Source organism: Heloderma suspectum, chromosome 7 (assembly GCF_057233095.1).
Source record: "Heloderma suspectum isolate Gila_16-S chromosome 7, 16-S_ref, whole genome shotgun sequence".
NCBI lineage: Eukaryota > Metazoa > Chordata > Lepidosauria > Squamata > Helodermatidae > Heloderma > Heloderma suspectum.
Window position 1 is genome coordinate 124,865,066 of NC_139464.1, and position 21,086 is coordinate 124,886,151.

Sequence of the window (21,086 nt, forward strand, 5' to 3'; positions counted from 1 at the left end):
TCATATCTCCCCTCAGTCCTCTCCTCTCAAGGCTAAACATGCCCAATTCTTTCAGTCTCTCCTCATAGGTCCTTGTTTCCAGTCCCCTGATCATCTTTGTTGCCCTTCTCTGAACCCTCTCCAGTTTGTCTGCATCCTTCATAAAGTGTGGCACCCAGAACTGGACACAGTACTCCAGATGAGGCCTAACCAGTGCTGAGTAGAGGGGAACTAGTACTTCCCAGGATTTGGAAGCTATGCTTCTATTAATGCAGCCCAAAATGGCATTTGCCTTTTTTGCAGCCACATCACATTGTTGGCTCATATTCACCTTAAAGAATGGGAAGGCGCCTGGGGAAGATGAAATTTTTGAGGAATTTTACAAAGCAGCCCCCAGTTGGTGGGCCTCTATTCTTGCAGCTTTATTCACAGAAATTAATAACAGCAGCCACTCTCCGCCCCCCGCCCCCGGAATATTAGTATAGTGGTTCCCATATTTTAAAAAGGTGCCCCTAGTAAACCAGCCAGTTACCACCCTATTATTTTGCTGGATATTTCATCAGAACTTTATACTAAATACCTATTAAAGAAATCAAATCATTGGCTTGAGTCTAGTGGGCTGACTGCAGAAGAACAGGCAGGTTTTTGCTGCAATCTCTCAACAACTGAACACTGTTTTGTTCTTTCCCACCTGGTCCACAAATATGTAAAACTGAAGCGAAGATGTTTAATTTGTGGTATTTCTTGATCTCTCAGTTTGGCTCAATTAGCCGTGATGGACTTTGGGATAAATTAAGCAAAGCCTCCACTGACAGAAGATTATTGACGTTGATGCAGAAACTTCATGCTGATACTAAGTTTCAGGTTAGGACAGATCTTTCAGGTTGCCTTTCAGTTTTGATTCATACTATGCAGCGTGTATGTCAAGGATGTTTATTAGTTCCAACATTGTTTAATATTTATATTAATTCTTTAATAACGGAAGGAGCGATCCTAGAGCAATCCTCAGTGGCTAGACGGCCATAGGATATGTGGTTTTCCAGGAACCGACCTTCCCCTCCCTTCCCGCTGCCGTGCAGGCAGGGTGGAATAGCCCCGCACTCCCCGCTTGGAAGAGGAGTGCAGAGTGGCCAAATTGGGGTGTTCCGGGGAGGGGAAGGTGGAAATGACAGTACGACACATCCTATGTGTTGTTCCGCAGCCTCCTTCCCCACTCTGCCTTCCTGCAGTTAGATAGCCAAAATTGGCTGTCTCGCCGCAAATGCAGAGCAGGAGAAGCACAGAGGGAATGATCCCCTCCGTGCTTCTCCTGCCCTGCATTGGATAGGTGGTCACCTCTGAGTTCGGAGGCGGCCACCTATCCGCACAGGATTGCACCCTAATTTAAGTAATGGTGATTACTATGTGCCCCTCAAACTGGGATCTAGGAAAGTTACAGTTCTTATGTATGCTAATGACACTATTTTATTATCTCAGACACAACAATGGCTTAGGACTCAAGGCTATTGAAAACCTTTACTCAATTGGCTGTGCAAGAAAAATTGAAAATTAATTTTGAAAAGACAAAAGTACTGTTTTTTGCTAATGGATTCAAAAAACATAAATGGCAAATTGAGGGGCACCCTACAGAACAGATTTAGTCTTTCAAATACTTTGGCTTATGTTTTTTCCTCAACCAGAAACTGGTACCATTCTTCCTCCTTACTCTGTGCTCAGTTACAGATGGTTCTTTCTGTATTTTTAAAGGCACCAGATCAAATAAGGAATATGAACCATGGGACAGTGGAGGTAGTGGGCTGTGATGCAAATGTGGGGAAAATATCATGTGAAGAAAATAACGTAGGCTCAATATCGCCAGTGGAATTCAATCACCTCACACCAGAGCAATAACAGATTGCTGAAATTACATTACAAGAGGAATTAGGAGTTTTTGCTAAGAATGAAAGAGAGACGAGTCAGATTGGAAATTTGGAAATGTATGTCAAGGTCAATGACCCATGTCTAGTCAAAGGAAAAAAAGGTCGGTATTAAATCCCATGTTTGGACCCTGGCTGTGCCTCAGACCTCTCTTCTGGAAACCACTTACTTGCCTGGTAATACTGTGCTTTTTGACCGTTGCCTGTATCCTGACCACTCCTGCCTTAAACTGGTCCCATGCTGGACTGATACCTTGCAACTTTATCTGCCTAACACAGTGCCTGACCCAGCCAGAGCAGGGCAATAACACACTGGTGTCTGTTCTTACCTCAGCTACATTAAATGCAACAGATCAGAAATGAGCTGGCAGACTTTAATTTCACTCTAAAGTATCAACCTGGAAGAGTAAACGTTGATGCTGATATTCTGTCACACATGCCACTCCCTTCAGATACAAATTCTAGAACAATGAACTGAGGAGACATCCATGGATGCTGTAAATGCTGTGCTGAAATGTATACAAGCTCAAGGAAACAACTTGTTTTCATGGGTCACTGCCATTACAATGGCTACTGCAGTATTAGAGGGGACTGATCCTTCTATGGTATATCTCCAATATTACAGCCAATTCTGTCGCGGGGGTTGTGAGCAGCACATGAGGCTAACAGAGTTACGCAGCCCATTTTAGAGTAAAAAATGAGACAACATAGGCCAGCAGTGAAGAAAAAACAAAAATGTGACGGGACGTCTATCTTGTGGCATAAGTGGAAGCGACTGGATCTAGATCAAAATGGTATTCTTTACCATAAGACTCTTATGTAGAATCAATTGGGCTCCCTGAAAAGCACCAAATGAGAGTTTACAAAAAAGTTTTGTGAGAATATGGGGCACCTTGGTGTTGATCACGTAGGCAGCTTGGCTAGAGACTGTTTCTATTGGCCAATCATGGCCCAAGACATGCAATACTATGTCACAAGAGTCGGTTCGTGCTTGAAACAGAACGGAACACTGGTACTTACTGAAAGGTTTCCTTGTGGGTTGGTGTACGGAAGGCATCCCAAAACAGCTTAATTCCCCCGTTGCTAAAGGAAAAGCAGGGACCCATGTGACTGAGTTTTAAGCATTCTGCCAGTCCAAAGCTCCTCGTTGCCAGTTCTGTTCATGTCTAAAGCTTAGAGATTGAGGAAGGAAGCATCCCTTTGTATCATAGGTAAGGAAGAACCACAGAGGAACAGACAGTTTGTTAGAAAACAGGTAGCAACCAGTCTTTGAGTATCCTTAGTTAGTAGAAGGCCTGGCCAGCCAAGTTGCAGAGACAGGTGGCCTGATTACCTGTGTAAATAGACTCGGTGCTGTTGCGTGGCGTGGCTGGGATGCCTTCCACACACCAGCCCAGAAGGGACCTTCTCGGCAAGTCCCAATGTTCTGTTCTCCAGGCTGGTGTGAGGAAGGCATCCCGCAATGGGACATGCTAAAGCTAAAACCCTTATTTGGGTTGGGGGGAAATGACACCAATTCTATTGTAGTGCTACTACCTGCTGGAGGACTCTCCTGCCAAAGATGCATGTGTCTATTTTGTAATGCCTAATGAAGGAGTTGCCTTGTGCTTTATGAAGAAATGCCTTATGAAGAAAGCTGAGAAAACACAGATAAGTATAGGCTTGAGTTAGGAGGAGATGAGAATTAACTCTGTCCTGGGCGAAAGGTGGGGATGCCCTGGCTAGGAGGAGTTTCGGATGGGTAGAGTGTTTAAAATGCAGCCATGTGGGATGGCTTTGCTTTTCCTGGCCGATGGGGTGGGGAGTTAACCCATTGTGGGGTGCCTTCCTCACACCAGCCTGGAGAAGAAGCCAAACAGACAGATAAATGCTCCCTTTCATTCTATTACTAGCACAAAACCGTTTGAGCTTATTTCAGTTTATTCTGACACTTGGAGAGGTGCAGTGAGGGGTAAATCTTGGTCAGTATGTACTGTTCACACTTACCCCACTAGGAACAATTTGTGTAAAACAGCTATAATTATTTTAATGATATAATCTTTAATTATTTTACTTTGAAGTTCAGATTCCCTGAACACATGCTTCATTATCAAGGTGCTGAGTGTGAGAATCAGATGGCTTCACAGGTTGCAGGCTTGCAGCAATACTGCCAAGTAATTGGATCTCTAACTTCTCCTTACAGTGCCCAAAGAAATGATGGAATGGTTTAACAGAACTTTGTTAGGGAGGCCAAGAACTCTTCCTGAAGAGCAAAATGGGAATTGAGAAGATACTTTAAATAAACTGGTTTATGCTTATAATTGCACTGGATTTTCTCCTTTTTTCTTGTTGTATGACTTGTTGTTGTTGTTGTTCAGTCGTTCAGTCGTGTCCGACTCTTCGTGACCCCACGGACCACAGCACGCCAGGCCTTCCTGTCCTGCGCTCTCTCCCGGAGCGTGCTCAAGTTCATATTCATTGCATCCGTGATGCTATCTAGCCATCTCATCCTCTGCCGTCCCCTTCTCCTTTTGCCTTCAGTCTTTCCCAGCATCAGGGTCTTTTCCAGGGAGTTTTCTCTTCGCATTAGGTGGCCAAAATATTGGAGCTTCAGCTTCATTATCTGTCCTTCCAATGAGCACTCAGGGTTGATTTCCTTTAAGATGGACTGATTTGACCTCCTTGCAGTCCAGGGCACTCGTAAGAGTCTTCTCCAGCAGTTGTATGACTGCTTGCCTATAAATCTGTTTGGACTGTTTACAGATAATGAATTGAAGGGTCTCTGTACATTAAGAAGCACCTCTTCCTACCTGCACCTGCTTATGCCCTAATATCAGTGGAGGGCCTTCTCTAAGCACCCCCTCAGTCTAGGGAGTGAGCCCTTTCAGAACCCCCCCCCCCGGAATGCTTCCTGAGAGAGGCTTGTCTGGCACCCACTCTCACGTCTTTCTGCTACCAAGTAAGACATTTTTTTTTCCTCTCAAGCCTTTTTAACACTGCATTTATACAATTTTTCATTAGGCTGCTTTTTATTACATTTTTTAAATTTCCAAATGTAACAAAAATAAGCAAACAAAAAAGGGGGAGGGCGGAATCACAAAGAAGAAAGAAAAAAGAAGAATATATCATAAAGCATATCTATACATAATAATCATTTACATCACCATTCATAAAAAGAAGACAAAGAGGGAACAAGGACTTGACACTTTTATTTCAAATACACACGTTAACATAAGCAACCCACATATCTAAATAAACACCCATATGAGAGTAACAGCTGTAGGAGATACGTTCAAATGCGGCAAGAACAGTAAGATCTTCAGTCCACTGAATGATAGTGGGTGGGTTTTTATCCTTCCAAGATTGAAGTGTAAGTCTCTTTGTAACCGTAGGGGCTTCATGTTCTCTGTTAATCCCCCACATCACAGGGACGTACTTTAAAAATGCAAGAACATCAGCCTCTGTTGATGGCGGGCGTTTGCTGGTTTTTACCTTTAGTAAGTTGGGTGTAGGAGTAAGCTCCTTTATTGATCGATGTTTCGTGGTGCTGGCATTTCTTTTATCTTTTTATGCCAGACTTGATTTTAATTGTGCTTTTATTGTTTAAAATTGTATACTTGATTTTGTATATTGCTTAGAAAATCGCATTTTATAAAACTAATAATTATAATAAACAAATGAATTTAACTGTTTCTTTTTCTTATGTACAGCAGCAACAGTGTGCCATCTTTTACTGACTCAGTGCTAAGCATTAAGCAAACACACATCTCTCCTCTTGACCCATTTCACCATCAGTCACGAACGTAATGATGTTATTGAGCTAACAGGAGGATTAATTGAAGTGGGTGCAGAGGTGGGAAGGTGTATGTCACGGCACTATATTAAGCACTGGCTGTTACTATTGCAGCCACTCTCTGGCTCCAGCTGGTAGATTTTCATTGCTGGCAGTGAGATTTTCAAGGCCTTCAACTGAAGTAAGAAGCACTTTCTTTTGTACATTTCTACGGGTGAGTTCCTCTCCCTGTCCTACATAACTTCCAAAACCCAGCTGCTGCGTCAAATGCAATTAATTTCCGTCATTACTTCTTTAAGATAATTACTAACCAATGTATTACTCTGATAATTTAAAATCAGGGGAACATCCGAGGTTACAGGTGTTCCACCTTCCCTAGGTGCAAGTGGCCTGTGGTTTCATTGTCTTGCTTGGAATAAATTAGCGTATATTCAGTGTTAGATGATGCCGACAAAGGTCCGTCTAATCAAAGCTATGGTTTTCCCAGTAGTAACGTATGGCTGTGAGAGCAGGACTATAAGGAAGGCTGAGCGCCGAAGAATTGATGCTTTCGAACTGTGGTGCTGGAGAAGACTCTTACGAGTCCCCTGGACTGCAAGGAGGTCAAATCAGTCCATCCTAAAGGAAATCAACCCTGAGTGCTCATTGGAAGGACAGAGACTGAAGCTGAAGCTCAAATATTTTGGCCATCTAATGCGAAGAGAAAACTCTCTGGAAAAGACCCTGATGCTGGGAAAGACTGAAGGCAAAAGGAGAAGGGGACGGCAGAGGGTGAGGTGGCTAGACAGCATCACGGATGCAATGAATATGAACTTGAGCACGCTCCGGGAGAGAGCGCAGGACAGGGAGGCCTGGCGTGCTGTGGTCCGTGGGGTCACGAAGGGTCGGACACGACTGAACAACAAGTGTTAGATGCGCGCGCGTTAATGATTCGCGGCGGCGATGGACGAACCCTGGTCTTTGGCTCCTTTCTTCCTGCGCCCCGGCAGGCAGGTCCCTTCCTTTCCTTCCGAGTTGGGAGGCGCCGTAGCAGTGCGAAGCGTCCCCCCCGCCGCTTCTTCCAAAGGGAGCCGGGGGCGCTGCGCGGGGGCAGAGGCAAGCGGAGAAGGGGGCGCGGCCCGAGCCAGGCGCAGCAGGCGGCCCGCGCTCGCGGGAAGCGCCGTCGCCGCCCGGCGCTGCGGCCTCGCCTGCCGCCGAGAGGCCCCGGCTCGCGCGCGCTCTGCGGGGCCCCCGCAAGCTGCACGCGGCGCCGCGGGCGCGGGAGCAGAGGCGCGGCTCCCCAAGTCTCCGCCGCGGGCGGGCGCGGGGCGGGCGCGCGGCACTTCCCCGCCCGCGGGCATCAGACCCCGGCCGCGGAGCGCGTCGGCTGCCGCGCAAGACGCCGGCGCGAGCGGAGGGCGCCCGCCGCGGCAGGGGGCGGGCGAGGCGGGCGAGGCGGCGGGCCGGGCGGCATCAGCTCCCCGCGCCGCGCCGCGCCGCCGCCCGCCCTGCGGAGCCGCGCCGCGCGCTCGGGGCGGGGCAGGCGCGCGCCCTCGCGGCCCGGCGCGCCGGGAGTGTCGCGCCCGCTGCCGAGGCGCGGCGCCGGCCGCAGGCGGCAGCCGTGTCGCGCACGTGCCGAAAGGCGCGCGGCAGGAGCGCGCGGCGCGGGCCGCTGGCGTCGGGGCCGCGCCGGGGCAGCCGCGCGGCGAGCGCTCTCGGCGGAGGGAGCGCGGGGCCCCGGCGGGTCTGCGGCAGGGCGGGGCTCCGGGGCGGGGGCGCCTCTGGCGGCGGGGCGGGGCGCGGAGGGGGCGCGTGCCGAGCCCGGGGAGCCGCGCTCCGTCCCGCCCGAGAACTCGCTCCCGGAGGCGACGGATGCTGGCGATGCGAAGGCGGGGAGCGCGCGGAAGCAGCGCGCCGTCAGTCCCGTGGCTCCTTGAAGGCTCGCAAGCGGGGGGGCAGCTGGACGGGGGCTCGGCTGGACGGGGCAGGCCTCCGCGGACGGCGTCCGAAATCCGGCGGTCGGGAACGTTCGCGTGTGAACGCTGCCAGTCCCAGAGGAGTTGGCGTCGCCTCCAAGCGGACGTGTATTTCCCCCGTTCTCAGACATACACGGATGGATGCTGATGGCCACATCTAGGCGACCTCAAAGAGCCCCGGGTCTTTTCGGAGATTTGCAAGGTTGGACTGAGGACAGGTGCTTCCAGGCGAGGCCTTTCGTATGCCATCTCCCCGCCTTATTAATGGAATTGTACTACTTCCTATCTCTGCTTCCTTGACTACGCTAAAGCCTTTGATTGTGTGGATCACAAACTGTGGCAGATTCTTCAAGAGATGGGAGACCCAGACCACCTTACCTGTCTCCTGAGAAACCTGTACGAGGGTCAAGAAGCAACAGTAAGAACCGGACATGGAACAACCGATTGGTTCAAAACTGGGAAAGGAGTACGACAAGGCTGCATATTGTCGCCCTGCTTATTTAACTTAGATGCAGAGTACATCATGAGAAACGCCGGGTTGGAGGAATCACAGGTCAGAATTAAGATTGCCGGGAGAATTATCAACAACCTCAGTTACGCAGATGATACCACCCTCATGGCAGAAAGCGAAGAGGATCTAAACAGCCTCTTGTTGAGGGTGAAAGAGGAGAGTGCAAATGCTGGTCTGAAACTCAACATTAAAAAAACTAAGTTCATGGCATCTGGCCCCATCACTTCCTGGCAAATGGAAGAGGAAGAAATGGAAGCAGTGACAGATTTTATTTTCTTGGGCTCCAAGATCACTGCAGACGGTGACTGTAGCCATGAAATTCAAAGACGCTTGCTCCTTGGGAGGAAAGCTATGGCCAACCTAGACAGCATAGTAAGAAGCAGAGACATCACCTTGCCGACAAAGGTCTGTCTAATCAAAGCTATGGTTTTCCCAGTAGTAATGTATGGCTGTGAGAGCTGGACTATAAGGAAGGCTGAGCGCCGAAGAATGGATGCTTTCGAACTGTGGTGCTGGAGAAGACTCTTACGAGTCCCCTGGACTGCAAGGGGGTCAAATCAGTCCATCCTAAAGGAAATCAACCCTGAGTGCTCATTGGAAGGACAGAGACTGAAGCTGAAGCTCAAATATTTTGGCCACCTAATGCGAAGAGAAAACTCCCTGGAAAAGACCCTGATGCTGGGAAAGACTGAAGGCAAAAGGAGAAGGGGACAGCAGAGGATGAGATGGCTAGATAGCATCACCGATGCAATGAATATGGACTTGAGCACACTCCGGGAGAGAGCGCAGGACAGGAAGGCCTGGCGTGCTATGGTCCATGGGGTCACAAAGAGTCGGACATGACTGAACAACAACTACTTTAGTTTGTATCCTTTCCATGTTTTCTCGCCGCTTCTTTTTTTTTTTTCTTACCCCAAAAGTCTGTTAAGAAAAGGCGGAATAGCTGCACGTTGCTGTTTGACTGTCTACACAATTTGTCCACTTTCATAGATGAATGTGAAATTCTGGATAGTTGTCTGTTACAGCTAAAATCCCAATATTTGGTGAATTCACTTATGTATGAATGCTGACAATCCCAGCCGTATTCCCATAGTTTGGATATATCCCAGTGAAAGCTGATATTCGCATTCAGGTGCTTTCAGATGAAGGTTTTGTTTTGTGATCACCTTCCTTATTAACAACATTTTACAGGGGGTCCAGGCAGTGGGTGTTGTCTTCAGTTTGTGGCCCTCCCATGTTTTCCCAACACTTCTTCCATCTTTTTTCTTACCAGAAAAAATCCATTAAGGAGGGAAAGATGGAAGAGCTGCACTTTGCCTTTTGATTGGTTGTGCTAGGAGCTTTCCATCTGGAACTACTCTTAGTTTTCAGACATTAGCAAAATCATAGAATAGTAGGGTTGGAAGGGGCCTACAAGGCCATCGAGTCCAGCCCCCTGCTCAGTGCAGGAATCCAGGTCAGAGCATCCCTGGCAGATGGCTGTGCAGCCTTGTGTTGAATGCCTCCAGTGTGGGAGAGCCCACCGCCTCCCTAGGGAATGGGTTCCATTGTCGTATTGCTCTAACAGTCAGGAGGTTTTGCCTGATGTTCAGCCGGAACATCTGACTGAGAATTTCAGCATTCACATGAGAATGTCAATATCCATAAAATTTTAGGCATCCAAACTAGTATTGTATGTAAGGTAAGAGAATTAGGACATAGTCAAACAAAAATTTCTGTGATTAGTCTCTGAATTCAGAGAATATTAGTCTCTGAAAGTTAAACATTTGTTCAAATCCCTCCTTTTGAAATAAATGTGTTGATTTTAAAAGTGTCTGACTGAATGGATTTTGTCGTTAGTTATTACACAGTGCGGCAAAGAAAAAAAGTAAAGCTAACAAAGAGTTTTGTGGCATCTAAAAGACTTACCAGATATACTGCAGCAAGAGAGCCTATTTTGTCAGATGCATCAAGTGTTATTTTCAGTTGGCAGATGTATATCTTCGTGGTGGTGGTGGGGGGGATGCCAACATTGGGGCCAAGAGACCATGAAATGCAAGACGTATGTGATGTCTTTGCTTTTTGTTGAAGAAAATAGTGTGGAGAAAAAGGGCGCTGCTACAGGGCATGATCCAGGTATCCAAGAAGACAAATGAATGTAGAGCAATGAATGAACGAATGCGATTAATCCTGGTTATTCATGTTCCATTTCCAGTGTAGGAAGAGGGCGAGGACTGTGGAGCAGCTCACAGTAATTCGTATTCAGTCTGAATAACTAGAAAGCTAGTGTGCCGTGAAGCCTTCCCTCAAGCCCCACCCCCAACTTCAGTCCAAAGTGCAATAACGTCCAAATTCATTTTAACTGCTTCTGTTCACAGCCATCCCTTGTTACACCTGCCTCATCCTGCCCTCTGCCCTATGCATCCTGTGCTCTTTATGCTGTAAGCTCCTCGGAAAACACTTAATAATTTTTTATGTATGTTGCCAAGTGCATTGTTAGTGTTGTATATAAATAAAACACTATTAAAACAGCAGGTGATGGAGTGGAGGAAAAATGGCCCATGGTGAATTGTTCAGTTAGGATGGAAATAAAGCGCTTTGTTTAGGACCTTTGCTTTTTTGATCTGGAAACGTGGAGGGTGTGTGAGTGGGGGGGGGTCTGCAATCCAGGGCAGCCCTTCTTCCATTATAATGGATCTTTGTGCAGACATTAGGCCAGAGAGTGTCCCTCCCGTACGCGTGTTTCAGGCTTAGTTCAAGGCGGGTGGGAGGCACGTCTCTGTAGTTCCTTGAAGCAGCAAAATGGCCAGTTGCAGCTCAGCTGCTGGAGGACTAACCTTGATCCAGAACTAACGGGAGACAGACTTTGCTTTGGCCTGGACAAATGCCCATCAGGCACATTAGAGAGGGTTGTCCTATATTTGCTCGTGTGAAGGCCACTTTACACGTGATGTTCTCAGGTGACTGTGGTCACCAAAGTGGTGCCCATGGACAGCTTTCTTGGCACTTGCCAGGCTTCCTTCCCCTCCTGATTCTTACTTTATTTTTAAAAATATGTTAATTAAATAATCATTTTAGTTGGGAGGCTGGCATGCTGCAAAGTGAAGTGTCCGTCTCCGGCACCATTTTTATTTCCAAGAATGCCTCTGGGCCCCATTACCCTGAGCCTCGGCTGTTTGCTTTCTGTGAAATAAGTGTTGGGGCAGAAACTGTGGGTTCAAAAGGAGCAGGCTCGTGTATTGGAGCTCAGCCCTGACTGCCTTGTTCATTCGTTTTTCAGGCAAGTTAATTTTCATTTAGTCTCACCAGTTTGCCTTCTGGGATATGGATGTTTTGTGAGCAGCCATACCCACCATGACAGCCATTTGTGAATGGGCACTCTCCCATGGCAGCCATTTTGTGAAAGTGCCCACAACACTCAAGATTCCAGATATGTCCACTGACCCAAAAAGACCCACTTCTAATTCACTTTGTTGGGTGAGGTTGTAGAAGTGCTGAACCAGGGCCTGGATTCAGTAATGGGCCGGATGAGGGCCTTTCATGGACAGGAATCTAGTCTGGCTATGATTGTGCATGCTCTGATAATATATCTGGATTACAACAATGGATTATGTGTAGGGCTGCCCTTGAAAATGGTTTGGAAGCTTCAGCTAGTGCTGAGTGCAGTGGCCAGATATTTGACTGGTGTTGCTTACTTAGATAATTTCTCCCTGTTTTCTTCCAGGCCCAATTCAAAGTGCGGGTCCTCAATTTTAAAGCCCTAAATGGCTTTGGAGACAGGTATTTGAAGGAGCGCTTCCTTTCATAACAGCCTGTGTAATCTTTAAGGTCATGAGCTGATCCCCTTTGCCAGATACCAGCTCCACTGGACATGAGACATCAACAAGGTGGAGAGCTTTGGTGGTGGTGTCTTGGCTATGGAATGATCTCCCCAAAGAGGGTTGCCTGGTGCGTTTTCTTTTAGGTTCTAGGCAAAAACTTTATCCAGGCATTGAAACATTTTAAATATTTTAAACTCTCAAACTTCAATTGTGGTTTGATCTATTGGTTGTTTTATTTCTATTACTTTGTTTGTTTTTACTTTTGTAAACCACCTTGAAATTATACAATATATTAGTTAAATAAGATGATTTAACTTAGATTATTTGTGTGTACCTAAAATAGTAACATGTGAATGTGTTTGGAGACATGTTTATTGCATGGTGCACACATAAGCAGATATAGGGAGCCACAGCATACCCTACAGGATTGTGCACTTGATGGCAATGTGTGAAATGGCCTCTGAACACGACAGAAATGATTGAATGAAGGCTACCTTCGATACTAGCCTTCCCCAACGTGTTGCCCACCAGATGTTTTGAACTTCACCTCCCATCAACCTGAGCCAATATTGCTAATGGTCAGGAATGCTGGGAGTTGTGGGCCAAAACATCTGGAGGACACCAGGTTGGGTGTAGTTCTGTTGTTTTTGTGCAAATAAATCAATAAACATGATTTCCACTTAGAGGAATGATAAATTTGACTCGAACAGTTAAATGGAAATGGGTGGAACTCTACTTGTGGGCTCACAGCTACACAGGCAAATCCAGCCTGGTTGCCCACTGTCAGGAACGACTCTTGCTCAGCCTTGCCTTGGCATACAGCTCGCCCAAGACTGCTCGCAGCACCCTGCTATTTTGGGCTGCAGGAGAAAGAATTTAGGCAAAGCCAGGAGCTCTGAGCATGGGCTGGCAACCAGTCTGCCAGCAGCTTCATTCTCCGTTTCTTTGATTGGAGCTGCAAACTTTCTGATTCTTTTGCTTACTCTCCTCTGACTCTGCTGGGTCTTTTGCTTATTCTGCTTCCCTCCCTAAAGTCTGCTGGGTCTTTGGCTTTAGCTTTACCCCTGACCATTTGCTGACTTTGCCTCTCTCTGAGGCTTCATTTGCTCAGTGTCCGCTCACAAAGTGTACGTGCCTCCTCCACAGTCCACCCATGCAGAGACTCGTACATCTCCCCACATTGGCTTTCATGTTCCATTTGAGGAAGGAATGAGGGGAGAGGAGTTGGTGTAACTATGCCACTCAGTCAAGGGGCAGTTCCCTGACATCAGGGGAAATTTGAATTTTACCTGAGCTTGTTTTAGAGTTTCCCTTTTTGTACTAGCATGTGAGGTTTCAAAGGCAGGAGTTTGGGGTGGTGATCAGAAAGTTTGACCACCTTCTCCCTCCCTTGTATCGCTTTTTGTCCTCCCCACCACTTCCTAGCATCTGCTACCCAAGGCTACAGCTTCACTCTGCCTAAAGGTAGGGCTGGCCCCGGCCCCAGGCAGGCAGCAGAGCAGGAAGCTTCGCATTCCATCACTGGGCTACGAATTCCACATTTGTGGTTGGTAGGCTAAGTTTGTGGGATCAGGAATTATGCAGAATAATATTCTGGCTTTTAAAACAGAAAAAGGAGACCTGTATGCTACATAGTTTCTTTCCTTCAAGGACAAGCTGTGGATCTGTTCTAACAGATTAATAACACGTTACTGTGCACTGCTTCTTTTGTAAGTTCAGGCTACAAGCGGCTGAAAATGGAACATCGCCTCTGTCATGGTTTTCTTTGTAAATGCCACTGAACTGCAAATGGATCTTCGAGAAGCCGTTGTGTAGCAGCCATATCGGGGGGTCAGACTAAGTGGTCTCATATTGTTGCTGAGCTACTGTAGTTTAGCAAGAATAACAATGTGGAAACTTCCTGACTCATCAGCCAGGCAAGGCTAAGTCAAATTGTATATCGTGTCCCTGTTTTTTGTTCATTGCATACTATGTTCCTGTTCTTTACTTATCGTGCCCTGTGACTCTGACTCTGATTTCTGCAACAGCTGGAGGAGGCTGAGAGTTGAGCTCTCAGCATGTTACTAAGTCGCGGAATGGTGCAACTGGCCAAACAGTGTCCCAGGCTAAGAAAAGCTAATAAAACAGCAGCCTGGTCGACAAGTCCTTCTTTTCCATGGATAGCTGTCAGCCTTTCTGTCTCTTTCCTAATTGATTGGATGCAGTGCTAGACAGGCTCTCGGGCTTTTAGCAGTTACATAGAACAGGTGCAGCTTTTCATACAGAGATGAGAAAAACTGGATCCGCTGAAATCCCTTTGCCTGTTTAAGAACTGAAAACAAAGGCGCTCCCCATGTTTTTGCATTTGGTCACTCCCTCCTCCCCCGCCACCAATATAAGCTTTCTTATTTATGGTGGCAGTGTTACCGATGCAAGCCACTTACGGGTCTCAGTCCACCAGCTGAAAACCAGCGTTCATGCGGGATTGCGATAAAGAGCACTCTTACGACAAGTGCATTCTAAAGCACTTCCCAGCACAATTGGCAACATGCAGGGCAGATGGATCTGCGCTCTGAAAGCCGCTGTTATAAGACATGAGAATAGCCTTACTTGCCATGGACAGGTAAGAACCACCTTCAGGCAAGCAGGGTGGGAAATTCTACAAGGTGATGACGACTACATTTATATCCCACCTTTTTTTCCTTTTGCAAGGAGCCCAAGGCAGATGACATAGTCGTCGTCCTCTCTATTTTATCCTCACAACAACCCTGTGAGGTAGGTTAGACAGAGACGGTGACTGGCCCAAAGTTGCTAGTGAGCTTCACATGGCTGAGTGGGGACTAGAACCCGGATCCCCCAAGTCCCAGTCCAACAGTCTAACCACTAAACTGCACGGGCTCAGTTGGTGGCACATTCTTTTTTCTTATGGGCCACAAATAACTTAAGTCTGGGCAGGTAAACTAGTAAAATATTTTATGTGTTGATAACTGTGATGGACATTCGAAAGGCTGCAATAAACAATGGAACTCAATGCCAGGCCCATATAAATGAATGAGAATGAGTGGTGGCATAGAAGCAGCACTTCTTAGATTTTATCTCCATTCTTTTGTGGTTGCGTAGGGAATTTCATGTCAGGGTGGAGACTGAGCCAATAGAGCTCCAGAGCAGTTCTGATTCTGAGGAGGAACAGCAATCTGTGGGAGAGGAGCTCGCTCATCTCTCACAGGCACAGCAGCTGGCAGAGATTCCTCCTGCCAGCATTCCTGGGAGAGATAGTGACCCTGGCAGTGAGAGAGCGCTGGAGGGGGGCTTGCTGGATGGTCAGCGCAGACGCAGGGAGCGACAACAGATGGAGGGCGCCGAAAGGCGTAGCGCTCGTTTGGTGCACAAACGGTCACATCCCGAGGACCCAAAGGAAAGAGGGAGGATCTCTCCCTAACCCATACTTTCAGGGTCTTCCCGTGGTTCCCCTTCAAACGGGGACCAACTGCCTTACCTGGAGCTTAGGCTACTCTGCTATCTTTCCCCAGTGCTGTTCCTTGCTTTGGCACTAGCGACTAGTATTCTGAAAGAGTCATAAAGGAATAAAGTCTCGGAAAGAATTCCTCGTTATCTGTGTCCTGAGTTGGCTATTAGTGGGGACTGCAAGAGGCAGCTGGGGCACTCCCGACACTTCACTGCAATCTTGTTAGCACATGATGCCACCCCTGCACTTCCCTCTGACTCTTGATGTTCCTCCGCCCATAATCTCTGGATTTCATTCTCCTGGGACAATGTGTCCATCTTCTGTGCCACCCTATGTGACAATTTGTAGTTATTAACAGCTCCTTATGCACCAACATCTTCTCTATTGCCACCACCCGCCATTCATTCCAAGGAGCTTAGCTCTCTGGTGAAGCAATAATCTACAAAGGGTTCATCTTTGCTAAGGGGAGAATCACTGAAGTGTGCATGCATGTGTATTGCAGGGTAGTGGAAAAGACAATAGGTAGTATTGCCAAATAGTATTAGTATTGCCAAATAACAGTAAAGCCACAATGCTATATGTAACCTTGATCAATGACTCTTTTTTTTAGATCAATGATTCCCAAACTATGTGCTAGGGCACATTAATGTGGTGTGTAGGGGTTGAAGTGTTCCTTGAACAATTAAGACCCCCTGCCACTCTGTGCACAATGGAGTGTGAGGCTCCACACAGCACTGATTCCCCTTTCCTTGCCAATATATGAATAGTGATATCAACCTCAGGGAGGGAGAAGGATCCACCAAATTTTTGTAACTAGAAATTGCAGAAGCAGCACCATTTCCCAAGAAGCACGGTCCTATCTCTGAGTTATTCTAGAGCAAAAAGGGGAGGAGGGGGGATGCTGGGAATTGCAAAGAGGTCTTCCCATTGCAATGGGGATGATTAGGAAAATATCCCAGAAGCATCATATGCATGTAAGAGTGAACTGTGGCTCCAATTTTTTTAATTTTTAAATTAGTTTTCCAAAACAAGATCAACCAAACCAACAAGAACAAGGAAAAAGGAAGTAGATAGATATAAAGAATATGTAAAAACAAGATGGGAAGAACAAAATGTAAAAGTGACATCTAAGAATTTGAGTTCATGCTGATGGCAGCCCAAAGAGTCATAGCTAAAGTTGGAAAACTGCAAACATTTTAACATAGAAATCATGGTATATGGAATTATGGCAAATAGCCATGGCATAAAAATTGATACACCAACTGAAGTTAGCTAAACGCAAAGTCAAAATATCTGACTTTTAGAAAATATGACAGGATTTTATTCTATATACTGATCAGGGACATATTCAGCAGTATTTGTCCAAGCCATTCCTCAGATTATGGAAAAGACACTAAATATAAACTTGATATATTGAAGAATCATAATGAAAACCTTTATGCAACCTATGGATTCCACTTGTATGTTGGTCTGTAAAGTAAAGCGGAAAAATATGAATAGATGTTAAATATACTGCCCTCTGTCAATAATTGGATTTAAACTTAATGTGTGGCCCCAATTTTAATCCAGAGCGATGTCCCAGGTATCAAAAGTTCTGAAGAACCAATGCTGTAAGTTGAAAAATGGGGTTTTATTTACCTGTGAAAATATTAGTCCGGTTTGGATTGGAGAAGGATGTTTTTAGAGGTTAATGTTATTCTTAGTACATTGATAGCTTTACTTGGACTCTAACTGCTTTGTGAATAGATATAGCGAAAAACCAGGAAAGCAAGTCCCCCCCAGTCAGTTCATTCTGACCAAACACCACCCTGCTCTAATCAAAGCCCCCTCTGGATGTTGTCAGCATTCCTTGCAAATACTCCTAAAAGTGTTGAGGGGGTTTACAAATATCTGGATGGAATGTTCACAAAACCCAGAGATTTCTGCCCATTTTCTCTTCCTTGTCCTGCCAGCCCCTCTCTTTGCAAGCAACCCTCACTGACTTTTACAAGGGTGTGTGTGTGAACTGGAAGTGGGAGGAAGTCCAGTTCAGTAGTTGATGGGCTGCTAGCCTCTGACTGCAAAAGCTGAAGTGATGGTTCTGAACTCAGAAGAGTAATTTCGACTTCTGCAGTTCAGTGAGCAGGCAGGCCTGTTGGCTACTGAGCTAGATTCTTTTCCATAACCAGTTACCTCACTCTTGCAGACATCAAGGGGGCTGTGTGCAAAGTTGCAGGGTTGGACTGGCCGAGCGGGGGAGGTGGGCCAGACCATCTGGGTTTTGTGAGCGTTCCTTGTAAGTTTTGATGGCTACTGGCTTTGACAGCTTTAAAAGATTGTTGGACAAATTGTTGGACATGTAGGGTAGATAGGTCTCTAGCTGAAACTAATGACCTGGTTCGCACAATCAAAATAAGGCATGGTGGCTTATTTACACTGCACTCGCAATGATTTAAATAAGCCACCGTGGCTTATTTAAATTGTGGCACATGCTGGGTATGTGAGGAACGCAATTTCCATAAGCACTGCCAGGGAGCAGCTTGTCACATTGGCCACAGGATTCCCCTTCTGGTGAGTCTGTGCTTTCATTTGAAACAAAGTACAAGTTTCTAGTCTAAATGGCTGCATTAATAGGATTGAAAGTATGCGGGCCATGCTAGTTGAAATCTCAGAAGCCAGTAGAATGGCTGAATAAAAATTTGAATGTTTGGCAAATCTAGTGCCACATGGTCCCTATCTGTGACTAGCAAAACTAGAGAAATTATGGAAATTAGCTAAAATGCAGAATAAATTAGGCAAAATAAAAGAAACTAGGTAGATTGGTTCAGTTTGCAAACTATATACAGATGCCATAATCCGGTTTTTAAACAACTTATTGTATTTCAAATGATTTTTAGGCTGTCTTTAAGGGTAGAACAAGGCGCATAACAGCAATTGCATGGATGCAGGTTTCTTTTCACGCAAAGGTCAGACAGCCCGGTCATGAGAAAGCATTAACATGCGCACCTATGGATTCTAATGCATCATAACTGCATGTACAGAGCAAGAGGAACTATGGTAGATGACGATGATGGCATTGCCTGTGGCATGCCCAAATGGCTATTGCTTAGCTTGCCATAATATTTGCTACTGGAAAGCTGAAAAGCTCCTGGAATAACCAGGTAATCTCAACCCCCCCCATGTCAAGCAAGTTTACCAACTGTCAGTTTTATGGCAGGCCACTTGAAGATCCTAGAGAACAGCTTGCTGGTGCAGTTGTTTCTGTGTAACTTGTAGCTTGCTGCTGGACAAGGGCTTCCAAGAATCTGCCAATGGTTATTTCATTTAAAAATTCATTTTGTCATGTTGGCTGAGTATGATGTGCATATACATTTCTGGGTCATCCACCACCTGGTTAGACTTGACTTTAGATTTCATTCTTAGTTCATCACAGTCTCTTCTGTGCAGTTGCTCTGCCAAAGCCATAGCTTATAAAAACAACCTTCTTGAGTCTATTTGTTGTGGTTGATAACACTTTAGTGACAAACTTTTGATTTGGAAGAATAGAACCATAACATCTGCTTGTGGAAAATGTGTCGGAAAGTATAAAATTTCTGTTGCATACAGTGCCAGAGGTAATTCACATTATGGGTACTATCCAGCCAATGTTAACCCCTTGGATTTCAACAAGAAAGATTTATGTATATGGTTAGCTTTTGCACGGAAGTCAATGTGACTTAAAGGCAGCAGTCCTAAACACAGTTACTACGGAGTAAGCCCTATTTAACATAGTGGGACTTACTTTTGAGTAAATATGCATACGATTATATTGTAAATTGTTTGTCTTTGAGTATTTAGACTATGTCCTCTTTGCTAAACAATACATATGAACACTAGAGCAGGTAATGGATGGTTTTTTAATCAGCTTCCTGAAAATTTGTATCTCTGAAAATCGGGCCGAGGCACCTTCTGTGAGCAGAATGCCCTGTGTAGCATTTGGTGGGACCGGAGTGGCTGCAGTGGGGAGGAGTGGCACGGAAGTCTGCTTCCACCAGCCCAGTTGTATGCACCTAAATATTGATGCAACCCTCTGGCTAGGGGGTTGGGTGTTTTGTATTGTTGGTTTTTTAACTGTTCTGTTGTACATCACTTTGTGCAGTTCCATGTGAAAGTGGTTTATATGTTTTAAAAATAAAAAATAAGCATACTCGGTATATTAGAAGAAATGTCACGATCCCATGATATGATCCACCAGCTGTTCTTCTAGTCTCTCTGAAGAATAGCTTTCCAAATAATTAAGCTCCTTTAAATTATCACTGCAAAGGAGTTGACTCTTTCACTAAACTAATCGCTTAGGAAAGTATAGGCAATTACAAAATGATGAAATTAATTATATGCAATTAAGACAATCTGATCAGACGAGAGACTGTTTTGACTTTATTAGGGTGCAATCCTATGCATGTTTAGACAAAAAAAAGCCCTACAACTCCCAGCATTCCCCAGCCAAATTACTGTAACTAAGCCTGATGACAGGCCTTTCAACTTTTTAGAAGGGGGGGAAATTGCACAAAAGACAGGAAACCACCAAACAATGGGTGGTTGAGGGAAAGCCTTTGGGGCGAGGGGAAGGGGCATAGCCATCGGGGGAATCTGGAAGGGCTGGATTGGGGCCCCAGGAGAACCAGATTGGGGCCCCTGACCTGAGGTTCTGCACCCCTGCCTTAAAGCCACCTCTATCCTCCGCTTAGGAATCCCTTTTGTAGAAGGAGCGTGTCCCCAGAGCTTTCAGAAACACAGCCTGTTTGATCTTTGGAATTAAACTTGCCAGCAAAACTCAGGCTTGAAAAAAGCCCTGGTTGGAGCAGTTGGTGTGTGAAGCAAAGGAAAGAAAAGAAGACAAAGGTGTTTGGATCAGTCTCTCTTCCCATGTTCTGTGCAGAAAGCTAGCCTGACGTTCTTTCTGTCTTGCAAACAGTTTTATTGTCTAGTGATTGAAGTCTGTAATGTCCCTGATCATCCATTTCTCGATGGACGGCACTGCCAAGGCGCTGATTCCTACAACGCAGTGCGTTGAGCCCACATCTCTCACTCTGCAGCAGGAACCCATTTCACAGCAGACTCACGGGGAAGAGAATCTGCACAGCAACACAGAAACGCATGCTTTTGAACCCAAGCAGCAACCCATTGCAGAAGGGGAGACTGAGGCACGTTACTGTTCAGATCATGCCCTTTGAACCCACAACCCATGTAAGCTACATGGAAAAAAACTAGGAAAAGGTTAAAAATGGGCAAGGGCAAAAAGGAAAGAAAAGGGGGGAAAGGAAGTGTTCATATCTGCTGGCTGCTGTTTTGGGATTCTAGACTTGAACCAGCTCGGGCTCCTAGCTGTTGTGCTGTGCTGGCAGACTTCTCTCTCTCTCTAGTCCCCCACCCTCTCTCATTGGTTGGATTTGCATGATCGTGGGGGTGAAAAAACCCATCGTTGGTTCTTTCCCCGCCCCCACTCATGCTGGTCACACAATCCCAATAGACATAATTACCTGCGATGCAACGTGGGTTGCCATGTTGTCCAAACTTGGTGAGCGACACGGCGGGGGTGGCTTTGTACCCACCCATGACTTGCAGTAGGGGTTGTAGGGTGGGTATGAAGGTATTCCCACTATGCTGTGCGCTGGGTTTGGGTGACACGGCAACCCATGCTGCATTGCGGGTAATTATATACTGTAAATCGTGATCATGCAACTATCATG

General features: G+C 46.2%; 1 protein-coding gene across 1 annotated transcript in view; it reads left to right on the plus strand.

Moving 5' to 3' along the window:
* Window positions 1-6,543: 6,543 nt before the first annotated feature.
* FAR2 (fatty acyl-CoA reductase 2) overlaps window positions 6,544-21,086 on the plus strand; it is a 113,496-nt gene continuing 98,953 nt past the window's right edge. The window contains exon 1 of the mRNA XM_084811389.1: window positions 6,544-6,656. The gene's annotated coding sequence lies outside the window, so the exon portion shown is untranslated. The remainder of the gene's footprint in view (window positions 6,657-21,086) is intronic.